Raw genomic sequence first — 19,437 nt, forward strand, 5'->3', positions numbered from 1 at the left:
TAAGGGCTGGAGACCGGAGTCTGAGGGAAGGTAAACCAGGCTGCACCAGCTCATGCTGACTGACAGTCTGTACGTGTGTGTAGGAGTCCTACCTCGGCATTAAAATGCAGCTGCCTTGGCCAATTTGCTGTGCAAACAGCATTACGCACTGGCACGTTTTCAGAGGAAGAACTAAGGATAACAATTTTGTTTGAAAACTATAGGTGAAATTTTAAGTAAGAAGAGAATATGATTAATCAGCGTGCAGCTTGAAAGCAACCTGACTTATGTACAACATTAATAAAAAGTGAAATTTGGTACTCGGCCAATCACAGCTCCATTTTGCTATGGCACCTGTCGGATGGCAGCACCAGTGCCACAGCAGTCTCCGGCCACCTCCTCGGGCATCTTCTGTTCCCTGAGGAGGCATCATCCTCACAACGAGCCCTCGACTGCAGAACCCCCCATGGAGGGCTTTTGTGCACGAACTGCCCCTGCACCTCCTTAGGTTCGTCGCACTGGGGGATCACCACTCTGAGGGCAGCGCAACAAGAAGCAGAGGTGGGTGTAATCCCAGCAGTGCCTCAGGAGGGATCCGCTTCGAGGCAGGAGCACAACATGGGCATGAGAGCCAGCACCGGTAGGACCAGAGGTCCTGGGAGCCTTTTTTCACATCCTCTCGCTCCTACCATGCCCACAGCTCTCCTGTTCCCCAGATTTACTTTAAAAATCTTTCTGTCGCAAGGCTTTGTCCTGAATATTTATCACTACTACTGTAGCCAGGGATTTATTCTTTTATGGCACCTTTGGTTTTAAATGAAATGTCACAGGGAATCTGAGGGGTAAAAGAAGCTGCAGTATCATCATGATATTTCCAAAGCTGCGTCCATCCTCTCAGTTGACCCCCCCCTCCTTGCCATGGATCGTGAGCAGTGAGGTTGTACCTCAAGAGAGTATAAGAGAAGTTATTTCACTGACACACGAGACAGTACTGGGTGATCAGCTGCCTCTGAAACAATCAGACAAAATGACTGAGGTGCAATTCAGAAAAAAATAATGGGCTCACAACTTCCCAAAATATTTTTAATTTACACAGCACAGAATCACCTGTGGTAACTAGCAGAGGCTCATCAACTGAACCATCCATCAGATTAAATTGATCAAATTATACAATAAAACAAGATTTATCCCTGCCATCCAGATTCGCATTTTGTTGCATTAGTACTCTTAAGAAGGGAAAATCAGAATTTCTTTGTCTCCTTTGCTCAGGCACAGTTACAATCCAGTAAATATCACAGATAGTCTCTAGATGTAAGCAGTGTGTGTCTGTGCATATGTTAATTTTTTAGTTATACTAAGCAGTTTCTAAGTCCATTCAAAATCTCTCCCCACACACCAACTTTTTCTGAGGCACCTGCAAATGTTGTCTCTCAAGACCTGTCCTAAAAGAAATGTCAGGCTCACTCAATTATTGCATTTGCAAACAAAAATGGCAGTGTTTACCAGTCCAATAATGAAAGACTAAATCATACATACACTGTTGAAGACCATCCTTCTGATCTTAAGAAGAAAACCTCACATTCAGATGTTTTCCCTGAATCTCGAATGACAAGGTCAGATAATAACATCCTACTCCGAAATACCAATGTCACCACAGAGAACTCCTGACTTGCTCCACGCATGATGCTATACACGCAAGAGAGTGAAAGGCAGCCTCTTGGGCAATAAAGAGCAGCAGCCTGCAGATGAATTGCACACTGGTAATCCGCTCAAAACCTTGGTGGAAGGGAAGGCAGAGTCACCCCATGCTGGGATCTCTGAACTGTTTGAACAGCTGAAGTATCCCCTTCAACGTGGTGTGAGTCTGCTTCCTCTTTCTCCTACACCACTGTCATGCCCTTGATATTGAAATCACTGCAACAGTTAGTAAATCGAAATTTATATATTCAAGGTAATGCTTTGCAGCTTGTGGATCTTGGCATGCTAGCTCTAAAACATGAACACCCATCCTTGACTGGCAGAACCCAGAGTTTAGAGGTTAATTTCATTTTAAGAGAATGTTTTATGTCTTACTTTACATTTTACATTCAATTCTGTTTTCACCTCAGCTGACGCGTGTCTTTGCTTAATTTAATAACAAGAATAGTAAGTAGGTGATCATGATGTTCTCCCCCACTCAGATCCTCCTCTACAGAGGAAGTTGGTATTCTCATGCCTGTTTCAAAAATCCTTATCCCAGTCATACATATGGTCAGGCTCTCTCCACAAAGCCGCAGTCGTTTGAAGGGACATCATCAAATAAATACAAACACGTTGGCACAGGTTCCAGTGTCAGCCACTAAGTGAAATGGTTTATTTCCAGTTATAAAATGTCCCAGCAAGGCTTCTGCTAAAGCAAAGACAGTGTGCTTGCTTTGTGTCATTTTATCCTTGCACACTTCATGCCCTCAGTAAAATTATTCCTGGCTTACACCTATATAAGCTATAGTGGAATCAAGAGTAAGATGCTTGGATTGATGTTTATTGTGAAATCTTTGACATGTAAATCACTTGTACCTGTTTCTTTAGCCTTGACACTACACTTGTATTTCCTGCAATTAACTGCAAATGTTTGCACACAAAGTTGCCACCGTAATACAAGCTTTTGTAAAATCATGATCAGTGTTTAACCTTGAAGTGTGCCACTTCTGAAAATATATAGATGCTATTACTAGGTGGAAAAGCCAGCATTCTTGAAATACCAGGTTTAATAACCACTCCTTTAATAGAATTTCTTTTCTCAGTGCAAGGGAGAAGAGTCAGACTGACTGCAGTGAGGGCCAAGAGTAGGTTTCTTAGCAGGCACAAACTAAATGATCATTCTTGAGTTTAGTTTGGAGATGAACTAATTTGTGCCAGAGGTGTCCGTCTTGGTTTTCTTTTGGTTTTTCCCTCCCCGCCCCCCCCTTCTGTAAATAGGTAGAGCTTGCTGCCTTTGCAACACAAATACAACCTTCCTGAAGTTCTTGTGTTAAAAAGTATAAATGGACACATTGTGGTTAAGACTTGGGCTGAGATCTCCTATTCCTTTTTCCTTTGCCTGGAGTCCTTTTGCACAGGTCATTAGCAGCCTAGCTTAGAAGAGCATCATGATCAAAGTGCTGAATAAGTCTTGAGGGTGCCAACCGGAGGAACTCAAAAATCAGAAGTCAAATACCCAAGAACCACAACTGGAAAAACGATGAGACTTATGAATCATGCGGGTCTCTTTTTGTCTCCCTTCTGAGAATTAGCATGTGGCTGTATCAGACTTTCTGCTTACTGTTACAACCTGAGAATTTCAGACCTTAATTTTTTTGCTTTATTTTACTTCTAAGGAAAGCAAGAGGCTCTCATGTAATGGCTTGTGTCCAGGAGCTGTGGCTTGGAGAGGCACCCTGCTGATGACAAGACTCCCAATAAGCTCACCAGTGATTTAAAAATTAATCCATGGAGCAATCCAGTCCCTGGAAAATTGTCATTGATTAATTAGGTGGCAGGTGGTGAGTTCCAAGGGTTTGTTCATATTAATTCAAACTGGAACTTAGAAATAAAAATGAAGGGCCAAAATAACTACAAATCCAGAAGAAGGGTTTTCATTAATCCTTTCACTTCAGTGCCACAGAAGATTAATGAGCTCTGCTCAAGCTGAGATAGACATCCCATATAGAACCTTCCAAAATGTGTACTTCAAAGCTAGGATGGGGAGAAACGGCTAACAGAAAAAAAGGGAAAATCGCAACTCACTCGAAGTAAAATTGAAAATGAGACCAATGCTGCTTCAAATGTGCAGCTGTATTTTCATATGCATATCCAGTGATTATCATTAAAATCATAAAAAGAAAGATTCTTCTCCACATGATTCAGCATCAGTGTGGATTTTGTATGTGTGGAGGAAACACTTGGCAAATTTGCCCCAAAGTTCACGCACAGCCTCATCCCTTTTCTCTGATTTCTTGACCTCAGATGGTTTTATCCTGCCTTTTTTCAAAAGGTGGAATTTATCTGCCAGGTAAGGGTTACCTAAGGATTTATTTCAAGTACTAGTATTTTAAAGAAGTGGAAGCTGACTGAAATATGTGTATGAAAATACAGCATTTTCTTTCTTTACTTTAGATGTGTCCAGAACAACTCACCGTAATCTGTAAAGCAAACTGTTCTTTGTCCACAGTTCACCGGCTTTGTCAGATCTAGGACACAGTAGGCAACTTTCGCAAAACCCACCTGTTCAAGACTCAGATTCAATGCAGTACGAGCAGCTGAAACTTCGTTTATGCTAGAGATTCAAAAATTGGTGGTCTGAACCCAACACAGAGGTACAATGGCACACAGAGGACCTCAGCTGGACATACAGAAAGTCATGACTTCCCTGAGGTTACCTCACCTCTTACTAGAGTAAACTCAGTAGCCAGCTGTGGTTGCCAGACTTGTTGTAAAGCACAAAGGAGGCTTTGGATGCTCTTTGCAACCAAACTTCAAAATTCTGACTGAAAATGAGCAAACCTGAGAATCCCATTGAGATTCAAGGTCTTCTCTTCTGTGGCGTCCTATTCATTGCTGGTAGCACAGTGGTCCCCTTCTTCCTGCTTGTCCAAACTGCTTGTAGAGCAATCGAAAGAGATGACTTCTTGTAGGAGACAAAATCACTGCGCAAAACACTAAATGGTTCCCAGGGGCTTGTGGTGGCTCCCTTGAAAATAATTTTCTTTGCAGTTTTGCTTTCTACAGTAAGCATGTCTCCAAGAAACACAAAATACATAAATGAGATTCACAAACCAGGAAATAATTTAAATCTCAAACAGCTGAGGCAGAGTGAAGATGGAGTAAACAGGAAGACAAAGCCTGATGTGCTGCAATGGAGTCAGCTGTTCACAAGAACTTGGGTGACCTCAGGCAAAAAACCACCTGAGAAGTCATCATACAACAGGAAGATGATTTATTTAATACCATGCAGTAAACGACTTGGCATCAAACGATGCTGTCCTCATCTCCATAGGCAACGTGGTTTTCCATAATGAAGTCAAGATACAAACAGATAAAGAGCCCCTGCTTGCATTTCTGCTCAAGCCTCCTGTCATGTACTGTCTCAGTCCCTTTCTCACTTACCATACTTCCCTTACTTGCGATGCCACCTCAGAGATTTGCACAATTCTTGCCCCTTGCCCTTCCTTCCCCACGTCTGTGTGTGTGCCCTCTAAGCAGCAGCTGCCATCTTGGTCAAACATGCTCCTTCAGTGGTACCTCCTCAAAGACACCCAGAGCTCCTACAGGAGCCAGCAGGATGGTCCCATGAAAAACAATGTGACCAGAAAGTCCCACTGCTGCTGTCCTTGTCCTCCTTCACTTTTTCATGCTTCCTGCCATCTCTCCATCTCCATCACTAGGCTTCCAGCTCCAGTACAGAACTAAGAGTAGCCTCCAACCTGGGATAATAATAACAACAAACAATAACTGAGGCACGCAAAGGTGACAGGCGAAAGGAAGAAAAGCGATTCAACAATTGTCCTCTGTGAGAACATCTAGCACTCACAAAAACCATTTAGTTCACTAATTATAATATAGGCCTGACGAAGTCTTTCAACTTCTGTTTTACTTGATGATTAACTTGATTGGGTGATTTGAAAAGCTCGCTCACAAACACTTCATTGTTGAATACCCCTGAATCTTTTCATCGAGATGCAGGGCCCTCTCCCCATTCTCTAGCAAGGACTGAAAAGCAGAACTGGGATCACAAGTTTTCAGACTCCCCTTGCATTATAACATGCGCTTCAGTGGATTCTCCAGTTCACTATCAAGTATTACCAAAAATAATGAAACAAAAAAAACCTTTTCAAATCAATTCCAAATATAATACGTCAGCTTCAGGTACAGTTTTCCTTAGGGGCCACTGTATTTTTTCCTATGTATATTTGATTAGCTAGTTCACGAATATATCAATCTACCCTGGGACTTCAGGTCATTAGTGCACTTTAATGAGGCTCTTCTCTATATAAAACTAACATTCAAGCCTGCATCAACCCGTATTTAAATCAAACATCCAGCACAGTAAGTTTTTGACAAATATTCAGCAAGTCCCACACAGAGAATAAAGAGGCTGAAATGACAGATCCCTTGCCACATTCAGCTGCACTTAGAAGATTCCTGCTGAACACTCACATATTTTCTGTCTTTCCTATTGGCTTTTTTGGGATTTCTTTCCTTTTTCCTGCCCTGGCAGACGAAGCACATATAACAAATTCTGTCCTTCACTGGCAGAAGAATTTGCACCCAGCAGAACACCCAACCTTGAGAGCCTCGAGAAGTCCATGCTCCTCACCGTCACTAGTCTCCTGCTGAATGCAAGGATCTGTGAATAGAAGTTGGCAAAGTGGGTGTCTCTTCCCCCCTGCAGAGAATTAAAACTGATGAGGACAACCTTCTTCTGCTGTCAGACACTCCTTTAGGCGGCGGAGGTCCACGCTGTGCAACTGGAATGTTCCAAACCCTGTGATGCTTCATACCCAGTCCTGTATTGCTACATTATGGGAATCTTGGTTTCAGCTACTTTGTTTTTAAATTTAGGAAATTGCACGCATACATTCAGGCCCACGGGCACAGCCGCTTGCAAAGAACATTCTTGTGTTTTCAAATTCAGCAAAAGGGTATAAAGGACAGAAATGTTAGAATTGAAGATGCCTATGCAATGTTTTTGTGCAATTATAATACAGTTCCTAGCTGGCTAATTTAATTTTATTTTTTCAATTCCCTACAGATTTTTTGCAAGGTCTCTTATGCTCCTTCATTCTTACTTTTTATCCTGTCTCTCTTTTTTATTAAAGTTGAAAGATTTGCAGAGAATGACGACGGTGATTGCAAACACAAAAGGGTGTCGACCATTGCGCAAGCAACTTAAAGTAATCTTTATTTATGTGCCTATTTTCTGGCTCCCCGATATGTTATCTGGGTGGCCGGTTGGCAGAAATGCGCAAAAAGCAGCTGCAGACAACAGTGGTGCCGCACCGTGAACGGCTCGTCTCACGTTGCAAGGTGCTCTCGGTGTCGCATATAGGCATCCAAAACTAGCAGCCCCTTTCAACTTCCTCATTCCCTCAGCTCCCTTGCCCCAAAGAGTGGAAAACGGCACCCCAGTTTAATTCACCGCGTCATCTGGCGGCAGATTAAGGGGGAGAGCATTCAGATGCATCAGCGGCAAGCACCGCAGAAAAAAAAACCAAGCGGAAATGATTCATGCTGCCCTCCGAGCAGGGTTTGATTAGCTCCCGGTAATAAGGAAAGGGGATGTGTCTTCATCAGTGATGGTAAAACAAAATCCTGAACAGCTGCTCATTAAATGGACACTGTGTATCCTGAGCCCTGAGAGGAGGCATAAAACATGCAAGATAATGTAATTAAAGACTGTCAGAGCACAGGTGCACAAACCACTGAAAGGAAGTTGCCTGGGCAGTGTTAGCTCGGGCGTTGCTTCCATTTTGAGTGCCTGCTTTTGTGACCCTGTTAACATCCCCGAACCACAGGCACGACTGCACGTAGGCACACATGTGCGTGTGCAGCTTCTGTCTACAAACGGAGCGGTAACGCTGTCTCCAGGAGGTTCCTAATGACAGGTGAATGATGAACGCACTTAAGAAACAATTTCGTGTCTTCTACATCCCAGTGGGGCAATTATGATCATTCATCAAATAAAACAGAGCAAAGAGTTTGACTTAAATGAACGTGATTATCTGCAATTACAGGCATCTCCTCTCGTCCTTGGCTAGCGGCTTGGAGTTTTCGCCGCCGCAGTTTGGATGGCTACTACTTAAACCCGTTCACAGGGTGCTTGGCCCCTTTCAAAGGGAAGCAGCTGAGTCTCACGGGACTGCAAGCCCAGGCTTCAAACCGTCCACACCCCACCCCCCCCAGGACTGCCTTTTCAAAAGACAAAATTCAGCTTCCCTACCTGCTGCTACCTAACCAGACTACCATTCCTCCAGACATTAAATTAAATCATAAAGCACTTGCCGCTGCGGCACGAGGTTCATGCTGGTTCGCTGTCACGGCTGCATAATGTAAGCAATTTCTTCTCCAGCTCACTGACTGCCGTTGCAGGCAGGAAGAAATCGAGGCTGCCTGAACGTCAAAGCGAATTTCCATGGCTGTAACACATACCTGAGATCCATGATACTTCTCAGGGTTATTTCTCAAATCAGTCGGTGGAGAGATCAGAAGAAATTACTTGAAAGAGAGCACGGCAGCGAGGGCAGGTAAGGGAGTATGTCAGGAAAGGAGGGAAGATGATGCAGGGAGAAATGCAAATACGGTTTTTTGGATGCCATGTTTCAGTTAGATGCTAAATACACAATTGCAAGTCATGGCCTATTTTATTAGGTAAGGAATTCTTATTTGACACTAAGGGAACCCCAGGCTTCGATATAACAGGGGAAGTATGTTCTCAAATAGCAGGTAGAAGGAGATCTCATTGGACAGGGTATCACAGATTTGCAGTTACCAAGCTTGTACTCACAGATAGCCACTTTCCAAAGCAGTAAGGATTGCGGGGGCTAATGCCAGCCCTGCACTTTGCATAATCATTAAATTAATTTAAATTAATCAATTTATTAAATAATAAAATAATTTAATTAAAGTCAGGCAGCAAGCTACCAGCTCAGAGCATCAGTACCTGACTCGCACTGTGCCCTGTTGCAAATCACTGCACAACACACTAATCATTCAACTAAGTCATTCATCAAAGCCTAACTATCAAGTCCATGGGAAAATGAGGAAGAACTCATGTCTCTCGACGCCACATTTCGCAGCCACAGAAAGATTTTGAGTTTCCCTTGCTGAGAGCATGGTCCATGCTTACAGACATTAAAGCCGGTATGCTGGTGGCAAAGAAGGCAAGAGGAAAACCACACTCTGGCAGCTGGCTTGCCAGCCCGAGAGCCCTCCTCCTCCCCTGCACAGATTCTGCTGTTTCTGCCACGAACTGAAGAAAAGGTCAGGCTTGCACCCCATTTTTCAAGCCCCTCATCCAGGTTCCTGCCTAGCCGCTCCAGTTCTCTGGAGAAGCGGCAGCGTTACGAGTTATATACCTAGTACCAAATAGAGGTTACCCTTTGGGGACAGACAGTGGTTTGACCCATGAAGTAGGTCGCACACTCCCTGGTCGACCCTTATCAATTTAAGTTGGCAAGATCAGAGGAGGTCACAGCAGCCAGCAGTGTTATGGGACCATTTATTGACATTTCAGTGCATCTGGCAAACGCCAATAATGAGCCCTGGGAATGGGGGAGGTTTAAAACCAAAATCATAATGACAAATGTGGTTTGAGTATTTTTAATGGCAAAAACCTCCCTTCAGGGAAGGTTTAGACTAAATATTAGAAAAATTTTTGTTATGAAGAGAGTGGTCAAGCATTGAAACAGGCTGCCCAGGGAGGTGGTGGAGTCACCATCACTGGAAGTATTCAAAAAACGTGTAGACATGGTGCTTCAGGATACAGTTTAGTGGGCGTGGTGGTGTTGGGTTGACGGTTGGACCTGATGATCTTAAAGGTCTTTTCCAACCTTAATATTTCTGTGGCAATAAAAGGCAAAGGGGAAAAGGAGAAATAGGAAGCAGTGCAGAGGAAAAAGGGTCAGGGACACCTACTAAATCAGCTTTCCCACCAGAGAAGCTGCAATGTGAACACCTGCTGCGAGATGTGAACTCCTTTGGGAGTGCCAGTGAGAGGGACACCTGAGACTTAAAGGTTTGTTGGGACCAGATGGGTTTCCCTCCTGCCACCCTGTGAGCAATGACGTGTCCGGTCACTTCCAAAACCTCACTGTACCGCTTGTTATCTCTCCAAGCCTCTCCTTCCCCTGCCCTTGCTACACCATGGAGGGGAGCCACCAGGAACATGACGGGTGAGAGGTGCCTCTCACTGAAATGAAATACAAAATGATCCCGTGAAAGCCCAGCCCACAGCTAATGAAAGCACCCTGTGCCGACAGCAGCTGCTGCAGAGGGAGACGTCGACAGGACTATTACTGCCAGCGATTTCGCTTAGCTGATGGCAACCCCGACCTTTGCTGCGCCCGGAGGCAATTTGTTTTCCTGGCTGCTGGAAAGCTGGAAAGCACCAAGAGACATTACAAAAATGATGCACGCCCCGACCCTGTCTCAGCATCATTTGCTGTGGGATGGCTCTCTCCTGCAGGCTACGGCCGCCAGCAGCTGTGGCACAGCTTCGTGCTGGCCCCATACGGTGACTCACGACATGGCGTTTGGTGGGGGCTGCTGCCGCTCAACCGTCTCGCTACCGAGCGAGGAGCACGGGGACTGCAGGCAGAAAGGTTCGCAGCTCTCTGCTGTTCCCTTGCTGTTCAGCTAATGCAGCTTTTCTTTAAACTCTGGATACATTTGCAGCAATAAACAGTGAAACATCACTTCTAAATGGCAGCTTAGAGACACTTGCAGCAGACAAAGTGATAGCCATAGGAGACAAAGTTCAGTTCCCCAGAGAAAGGCCTTCAAAATCAAGCTGGATACCCATTCAGGTCACACATATTTAAGATAACCATGCAAATATCCTTGCAGATGATCAGATCCAGGCAGTTCAGGATCCAGGGGAACACACAGTCCAGAGAACAGCTTCTGAAGCCCTGTCGCTAGAAGCCAAAGCATAAAAATACATGTAGAAAAAAATCATCACCTTGACCTGAACTGACCATCCATGTAGTCTGTGGAGCAATAAGAGTTCTCACTACCTGGGCAAACGGCTAGACGAACACCTCCCTCCTGCTGTTCCCAGGTAGCTGGAAGCACGCTCGCTGCAGTCACCCAGTGAGGGGACTCTCTAGGTGCGGGTCAGTGAGGACATCCTGCATACAAGGAAAGACGCGGCTCCTGGCAGACCAAATGAAGGGATGTGAGCCAGTGCTGTGGCAGGGGAGAGGGAGAGGTCCTCGTCATCCCGTGCTGTTCATGCAGAGAGAGGCTCCCACCCATCCGTCACTCCAGCAACATTGGGAAGCCATGAATTAGTTGCAGTGAAACACAGGAAATTCTCCTAGCTAAGGAGCATCGTGGACTGAAACAAGGGCTCCATGGCTCCCAGCAAGGTGCAGAGGAGGGAGGGCAACAGGAGTATCAGGAGACGCAGGGGAACAGGGGCACCTGGCAGTACCAGTCAGCTCCATGGCTGCCCTCCATCGTAGGGCTGCCCTGGTCTGTATAGGAAAGGCTTTGCCTCCTGGCTTTCCTGCCCTCACCGTACACCTTTCCCAGAAGGCCTCTCACTGTTGACCAGGAGGGATCATTATAACTGAGCTGGCTTATTGCTCACAGACATTAGGTCTCTAGCATCTTCATGCTACAGAGCGTTTCTGGAAAGCAAAGGCTCTCCCCTGACTCAGTTCATCATCATCCCCAGTCTTGTGTTCTCTATTGGCACACATAGGATTGCACAAGAACAGTCATGTTAAAAGCTTACCTAACAGAAAAGATTTAAGGAGAAAAAGGTGCAGTAAAGTGAAGTAAAAAAAGTGAAGTCAGTTTGACCAAGGTCAACCTTTTGTTCTATCTTCCCATGAAAGATGCATAGGGTTTATTTGTTCCACCTTTAGAAATCATAATATTCTGTATTTATTACAACAACATTTCCCTTCCTGTATTCCTTCTGCCTACATAAACATTACTAAAGACAACAACTGAACAAATATAACTTTTACTGGGCTTTGGGGAAGCCAAGCTCCTATACTAGCACTCGTCTCAAGTTTTCTACAGCAGTCACAGAACTTCTTTAAGAGAATAATCCAGATATCTCAAGCAGCAGAAGAGACTACTCTTAATTTTAATTTTATGCCAGATCTGACATATAATGAATGTATCCTTTCCATCCTCTGGCCTGCCACAAACAAACACCTGCCTTTTTTTCCCAATAGCATTTTTTTCCCTAATAGAAGATAGGGCAACTAGACTACCATTCAGATATCTGGTTTCATTTACAGCTGTATGATCACCATTTCCCTTTTCTAGGTCTTTTCTTCTTTTATCTCTCTGGGGGATGTAGGCAGTCGGCTTTGTAAAGCAGAAGGCTTCTTGCTATGTGTGCAGGAAGCAGCTGGTACAAAGGGACTGGGATCCTGACTGCAATCTTTGATTCTAATATAAACATAATTAATTCAATGGCAGTATATGGTGCTAGTGATACTGTTTTGTGAAAAGAGAAACAGACTCCTTTGGGGTTCTTGGTATGTCTACAGAACACAAACAGAATATGGGGCTGCTGTTTAATTGCTTCTGATAGCAATGCCTGTTGGGATGAGGAACGGGGCAGGGGGTGACAGGTGAGAAAAAATTTATTAAATGAAAAAATAATGCCTGCAATTTGACGCACCAGGACGAGACTCAGAAACTTCAGACTTAAGCTGGAACCAACAGGACTTAAATTCAAGCCCAGAGAAACAAACTCCTGAGCTACTCCATTAAGAACCATTTGCTACCTTCCCATCAGGGAGATTTCTTTGCATACATTGTATTCAAGGCCACTTCTTGCTTGCCAAGCCCTGCCGTGGCAATGCTCCCTCTACCACCCCTTTCAAAGGATCCTGAGGGTCTCCCTGGGTCACAGCCTGCCCAAGTTCACTCTCCAACCTCAAGGCAAAGATATGACACAGGGGAAGGGGGTTCCTAAGTGTTTATGCAATAATAGGGCCAGATATTTTTGCAGAGTAGCCGAGGCGCAGCAGAACAGCCCAGTGCCTCCTGCAGTGAGCAAGGTCAGTGTGTGTCTTCAAGCCTCAGGAGGAGGAGGACACGTGCGGGCTCAGCTGCTCACCTAGCCACCTCACTGCATCGAAGTGCATCAGACTCCCACTGAAGCTAACGGAAGTCTGCCATTAATATAATTTTGTTTTTCACTGGTGGAGAGGAGCATACCAGCTAGAGGACCCTTTAAAAAAGAAATAAATAACATCACAAAAAAAAAAAGAAAATTAGGCTTCTGCTACTCAGTTTGGCTTTCTCAGTACTGATTCCAGTGCAACCTACATGTGAAAAGAAGAGCCTCCCTCATCTGATCACCTAAGGGCCAGCCCTTCTGCACAAGCACTTTATTATTCCCTGGGAACAAGACTGTCACACAAACACAACTGCCTCCTGGAAGCTCCCCAAGCTGGGAGGGCATAAGTATTCAGGAAATAGGCACACATCTATACATAACAAATCTGCAGCTATTCAAGATGAAGCTGGGCTGCTGGCTATCCACATAATACAGCATTCATGCCTACGCAAACCACTGTCATATTGCTGGCGCTCTTACGCGATCTCAGAGCCACGTATAACTAAATCTGTACAAAATCAGATAATCCGCTCCAAAAGAAAGGCACAGAAATTGAATGCAGCTCGGTGGGAGAAAGGAAAAGAAGGTTGCAGAAAAAATGAACAGAAAACAAATGTAAGCATATTCAAATGACTGTGGCATTCTTGTAGCAGAAGAAAAAGGAAGAAATAACACCATCCCATTTAGGGTGTCTAGCCATCTACTGTAACTCATAGTGCCTGTCACCAATTTCCCCTGTTTCCTCTTGATCATTTAAATGCCGCATCATTCCCCACCAGACCTACATAAAAGCGGGACTGCCCTCTGTTCCGATTTCTTTGATATTTTGACCAGCTTGCACCTGGGGACAGCTCGTTATGTTTATCCTGCCCACTGCCCAGAGCAGCTCCCATCTGGGCAAGGGGCTCCCCACCGTGATCCAGTGCTTTGCTTCCACACCAGCTGCCATGGCCAGGTGAATGCCTACAGTTTGGCTTCTCGTTTTCTCGGTGCCCGATTGATCTGCAAGCTGTAAGATTCTTTGGGAAAGGATCATGCAATACTTTAATTGGGGATCAGAGATCTATGGTTGATATATCATTTCCACCATAGAGCTTCGGCCTGTCCTGAGCCAGCAGCAGGTGCAGAAATGGTTATTCTAAGTCAGGCCAAAGATGAAACCGCTCCAATATCTTGTCTCTAATAACTGTCAATAACTAACACCAAGGCAAACAGCACAAGAAGAGGATGAAAACGGAGTGACCCTTTCCCAGTTACGCTCTCCTACCTTCTGGCAATCTGCTGTTCAGAAGTTTTCTGTGACATTATTGCTCTGCGCTTAAAAATAGCCCATGACAATTTCTTCTACAACTATTTCTAACTGCATTTGATCATTTGACTGCACGCAGTTTAGCGGCGGCATAGACAGACAGTGGTAGAGACAGCGGGAGGCTGTTTCTGTACTTGAGATTTTATTCTGCTTGAGACTGAGCAGTGCATGGTGTGTGCTATATTGGCATCAGGCGTTTTGGAGGTGAGCAGGTACCTGGCAACTTCTAAGTGAAGTAAAAACTGAAATTCAGATGAAGTACCCAGACTGGAGACACATTCAATTAATTTCATTAGACAAGGGCTCTCCCCCAGGCTAAAAGGCTTCAAAGTGGCAGAGGAGATAAATTATCCTTCCAATCCAGACTCAAGGCCGTCTGCCACCTGGGAGCTTCCTTGGCTTATTAATTCCCCCCACACACACACCCCCCCCCTCAGCAGCAGCAAATATCTGTAAATAGATTCAGGAAAAGGGGACATTTCCACAATATAAACTCTGAGTTTTCCCTTGATTGTTTTCATACTTGACTCTTGCAACACCCTTAATTCCCCCCTCCCTGTCCAAGCCTATCAGGTTTCTCTTGATGTTTCTGAGGACTTGTTTAAAAAGACTGCCAGACATAATACTACCTCATCATTTCCTCCACTAGATGGATTACTTTCAGGGGGCCAGAGTACAGTGATTTTCACTGACCTTACAAAGAGACAGAGATAAATAGCCTTTAAGGGGAAAAGTTAGCATTCTGTCATAAGATGACATCAAAGAGCTTGGTAAAGCACAAATTGATTTGAAGTTAGGAGGACAGCATAGATGTGGAATGACAATCAATAGCTGTAGGAAAGTATTGTTCCATTTTTCAAGACACAAAAAATTCACCTGCACTGATGCACAAGTTATTTCTAAATATATTTCTTCTGCAGATGGTTTAAGATCTGAACAGTAGGAAGGAAAAAACCAAGAGAGGGAGCTATTTTTTCAGAAACTTCATAAACTTCTTCCCATGTATTTCATGATGAGACAAATCTTGGGGGGAAAAAGTGAAATTCTCATCCTATTCAGGCCCACCAACACTAAAAGAAATGGCTAGAGCTACGTGGCCTGACATGGTTACACCTACTCCCAGCACTGCACAAGGCAGGAGATGGTTCCTTGTAAGAGGGATGCAAAGAAAGACCAGAAGATCAAGCAAGGGCTGTGTCCTTGGCCTTTGTAGGACTGCGATGACCCCAGCAAGTGCTGGAGCCCAGAAGGCAGCCCGAGACAGCAGCTCTGTCTTACAAAAGCCGCTGATATTGCACGGCAGAGGAGTCCTGCTCCCAGATCAGCAAAAAAAAGGCGAAGTATTGACGTTAGGGTTCATACTGCAGTGCAGAAACCCCCGAGGTGCTGGCCAGGGCTGGAATACCCTGGTGCTGCTCAGCATTGTACGGAGCACTGTATGGGAGAGTTTTGCTCTTAAACATCTTGCAAATTAGGCAGGTACAGAGGAAAAGAGAGCCTGTATAAACAAAGTTCTCTTGGGATGGCAGATGTGTGCCACCTTTTCTCCCTCTTGCCGGGATAACTCTAAATACATTAGACTGTCCAGATACTGGAGGGGTGAGAAGGGTGGGCACACACACACTTCTGGTGTTTGCCTCAACGGGTGTTTAAAGACCCCAGTCAGGCAGAGGGCTTACAGAGGCACTGGGAATCTGGCACAATCTGGCACAGGTCACAGACTGCACAGCAGAGGAGGATGCCACAGCACCAGGCATCAGCATCCTTCCCGTCAGTCGGCTGCCCTCCTGCTTCTGCTCCCAGGAGAGGCAGAGCCAGGTCTTCCCCTGCCAGACTCACTGCCGGACTCCCCGCAGGAGGAAGGGAGAGGCGGCAGCAGTGGCTGCTGCATTCTGCCAACAGATCTGGTGCCTTCGCCCCTGCCTGCTGCCAGACATCCACGTGCACCTGCGCATATATTCGCACACACACACAAATGACAAGGATCAGCTGCCATACATTAATAGCACTATTAGTAATATGTAATGGAATTGTCAAAGCCACCCAACGTTGGCATAACAGGTAATTCTTCATCATTAACAGGAATTGCCAGCAGAACAGCTACCAGCATCCAAACGTTTCATTTTCAGACTGAGGAAGCACAAAGCTCTGTTGGCTGCCCGGCAGGGAGGTGACCCCGTGGCCAGTACCTCTCAGAGGCCACTTCTCAGAGGAAGTGTCCTTGGAAGAGACAATGGCAAGCTGGTATCGACCAGATAAAGCTAATCACCACACTCCAAAACGAGACTTTACTAACCTGTGAAGAAGTTACACCTGTAATAAAACCAAAAAATAATAAGCACTTTCGTTGTCAAATCTGTCCCCACGGTCTCAGTCAGGATAGCAACATGGCAGCACTGGGAAACCTGCAGTGCCAGCTCGGCTGCCTGGAATTCTCCATGTACGTCCCAGCTGGAAAAGGAGGCACGGAGAGCCCACGCTCCCCGCAGCTATTGCTAACATTGCACCTGCAACCTGGGGCCCTGTCCGGGGCCCCGTTCCGCTCATTTCATAGACAGCACCTCAGCCAAAAAGCTGGAGACCCAACCAGAAGCCTCAGCACCACAAAAGACGGGTGGCTTCTGCCCGAGGCCATGCAAGCCCCCAGAGCCAGCCCTGAGCCCGCTGCCCCGGCGGGCCTGGCGTGCAGGGCAGCTCCCCGCGGCAGCACAACCCACAGCAAACAGTGTGGTGAAGCCTGGCAACAGGAGGCCTGTTTGGCCCTCAGGGCTTGTCCCCACCCGAAACTGGTCTGACGTACCCAGCTGTGCCAAATCTGGGGCATGAGTGCGGTCAGGTAACCGCTGGCAGATGGGATCAGGGCAAAACAAGGAGCCCTTAGCAGGACAGACAGCAATCTCAGGGCGTGCAGGACTGTGGCTCTGAAAATTGAGATAATCAGTCAACACAAATTGTTGGAGCCCCTTAGCTGCCCCGCAGACTGTCACAAAACTGTTTCCAGTGCCCAGCTGGTGCTGTGTCATCAATCCACCACGGGCTTGTCTCTCTGAAAAACCTCCAGGAGCTGCATTATCGAGAGGCACGTAAAACAGGGCGGGATGCACTGGTTTCCCCCGTGTGTCCCAGTGAGCACCAGTTCACCACAGCAGCATGACTGCCCTCTCTGTCCTGCCCTCCTCCAGCCCCTCTACCAGCTCTACCACCACTGTAGACATTTGTCATGTGAAGTCAGAGATTAGCTGGACGGTGAGAGGGCAAAAACTCATCAGCTACAATCTCACAGGCTGTATTACAAGTTTAAAAAAAACAAACAAAAAGCAGTGTGCGACAGGGAGCAGGCCATGCCCCTGCCCCGGGTCCAGTGGCCTTCCTCCCCTTTCACAGCACCCACCCGGCTCCCCCGGCCCGCTGCAAACCCCCGAGCTCGCTGTCCTCTCCTCCTGACCGCCATTTCCTCAGGTGTCTTCTCACCCTCAGCCACACAGTCCCCAGGCAAAGTACAAGGACAGTGCTGTGTTTCCTCTAAGGTCTTCTCCTGTCTTTCCTCAGATGGCTTGGCAAGACCGTTCCCCCTCTCTTTGGAGCTCCACCTTCCAATGACTTTATTCCCCTCATCCTATCCCTCTCTGCACTCTTACTTCTCACTTTCTATACTCTTTTCCTCTCCCTTGCCCTCGTTTTGGAGACTTTCCATCTTTTTCACCTCACTTCCTTCCCACTTTCCAGCTGGGAACACAGTGGATTTCCTCTGCTCTGCTTAGATCTCTCCTGGATACGCACCAGGAAGACAGGAGACAAGGAGAGAAGGTGATGGCCCTGCTTAGCAGAGGGGTTTTGGTATGGATTTTTATTTCTTCTTTTCTTAGTTCCTTCCTCCCACCCCCCAGATAAAGCAAGCTGCTCATATCAATACAAGCAGGAATAAAATTAAACTGAGAATGAAAAGGGCAAATATATTTACCCAACTTTTTGTAAATGCAGTTGATAGGATCACAAGATCTGCAGGATGGATTCCCAGCACCTTCTGGAGAAGCTGGGGAGAGAAGGTAAAGAAAAAGAAGGGTAAGTTGTACTTAGCAGAGGGAAATCACTAAATTATAGTTCCAGCTAAATAATTTCTATAAAAACCATTTTACAGAAAAATAGACATTTGTCCAGAAAAGTGTCCTTTTCTTTATGTTTTAAGGGTCTTATTGTAAAAAGGAAAACCAAATACAAAAAAAAAAAACAACTACTGGACAATTTCCAGAAGAGGAGAAGAAAAACTAAAAAAGATAAAGCGGTTGTTTCATCACCAAAGCATTTTCAGTTTATTGGGAAACAATAAATTTCATGGCAGACACTAAAATGTTGGGTTGGTTTTTTTTTTTTTGTTGTTCTGTACGTGAAAAACAGTCAACAGTTTTGACTCATATGCTGTCCTTCAGTTATCTACGGGACCTTCTTTTGCTCCCAGGGCCACATGAGTGGCTGCAGGAAGGGTGCACCCATCGGGTAAGCAGCGAAAGCACGCTCTCCTGCCCAGCTCCGGGTACTGCTGGCTTTTCGCCGAGTTGGTAAGACACGGGATCAAATGAATGAAAACAGATGGAGGATTGAACATAACCTGACTCTGAAATAAAAAAAAAAAAACCAAAAATTTCCTTAAGTGAAGGAAAGACAAGACTAAGGCTGAGATCATGAGAAAATCCTGCTGTACCCCATCTCACCAAGGAGAAGCTGAAGCTTGGCTTTTTTGTGTTTATAAATTAACAGAGGCAGCAAAGGGGCAGAACTGTGGCTGGCAGCAGGCAACAATATTCATCTGTCATTAGAATCATTAGAGAAGTTGTAGAGCAGGGACAGACAGTATGCCAGGTGCTTCAAATGTTTGGGGGGATTTGTTTCAAACAGTGAAGGAGAATGCTGGTGGAGCCACTTTTCTAGGTTTAATTGTAATCAGTACATAGCTAGTAATTAAAAATCTCAGCTGGCAAGTCATTTGGGTGCACTTATTCTGACATGCTGACACCCTTTTTCTTTGAAAGAGAGGAAGAATTATCAGGAGCCCAAGGAAAATGCAGACTTTCCCTCCCAGGCTCCAACAAACTCAGCAACATTGCAGATAAGGTCTCCTGAGAAGGGAATTTAAGCATAGAGGATAGCAAGAAAATTGGCAGTTACTGAGAAAGACCATGTTAAAGCACAATGGCAACCTATCCTATTGTGATAGAAAGATAGGAAGCAGGATAAGAGACCATTATAGCTGTGTCAAGAGCTCTTTAGGGACCTGAAAAATCAAAAAGTTGTTACAGAAAAAGTGAAAGCTAGACCACAAAGCAAA

Source organism: Phaethon aethereus (assembly GCF_964289735.1).
Source record: "Phaethon aethereus genome assembly, chromosome: 3".
Lineage (NCBI taxonomy): Eukaryota > Metazoa > Chordata > Aves > Phaethontiformes > Phaethontidae > Phaethon > Phaethon aethereus.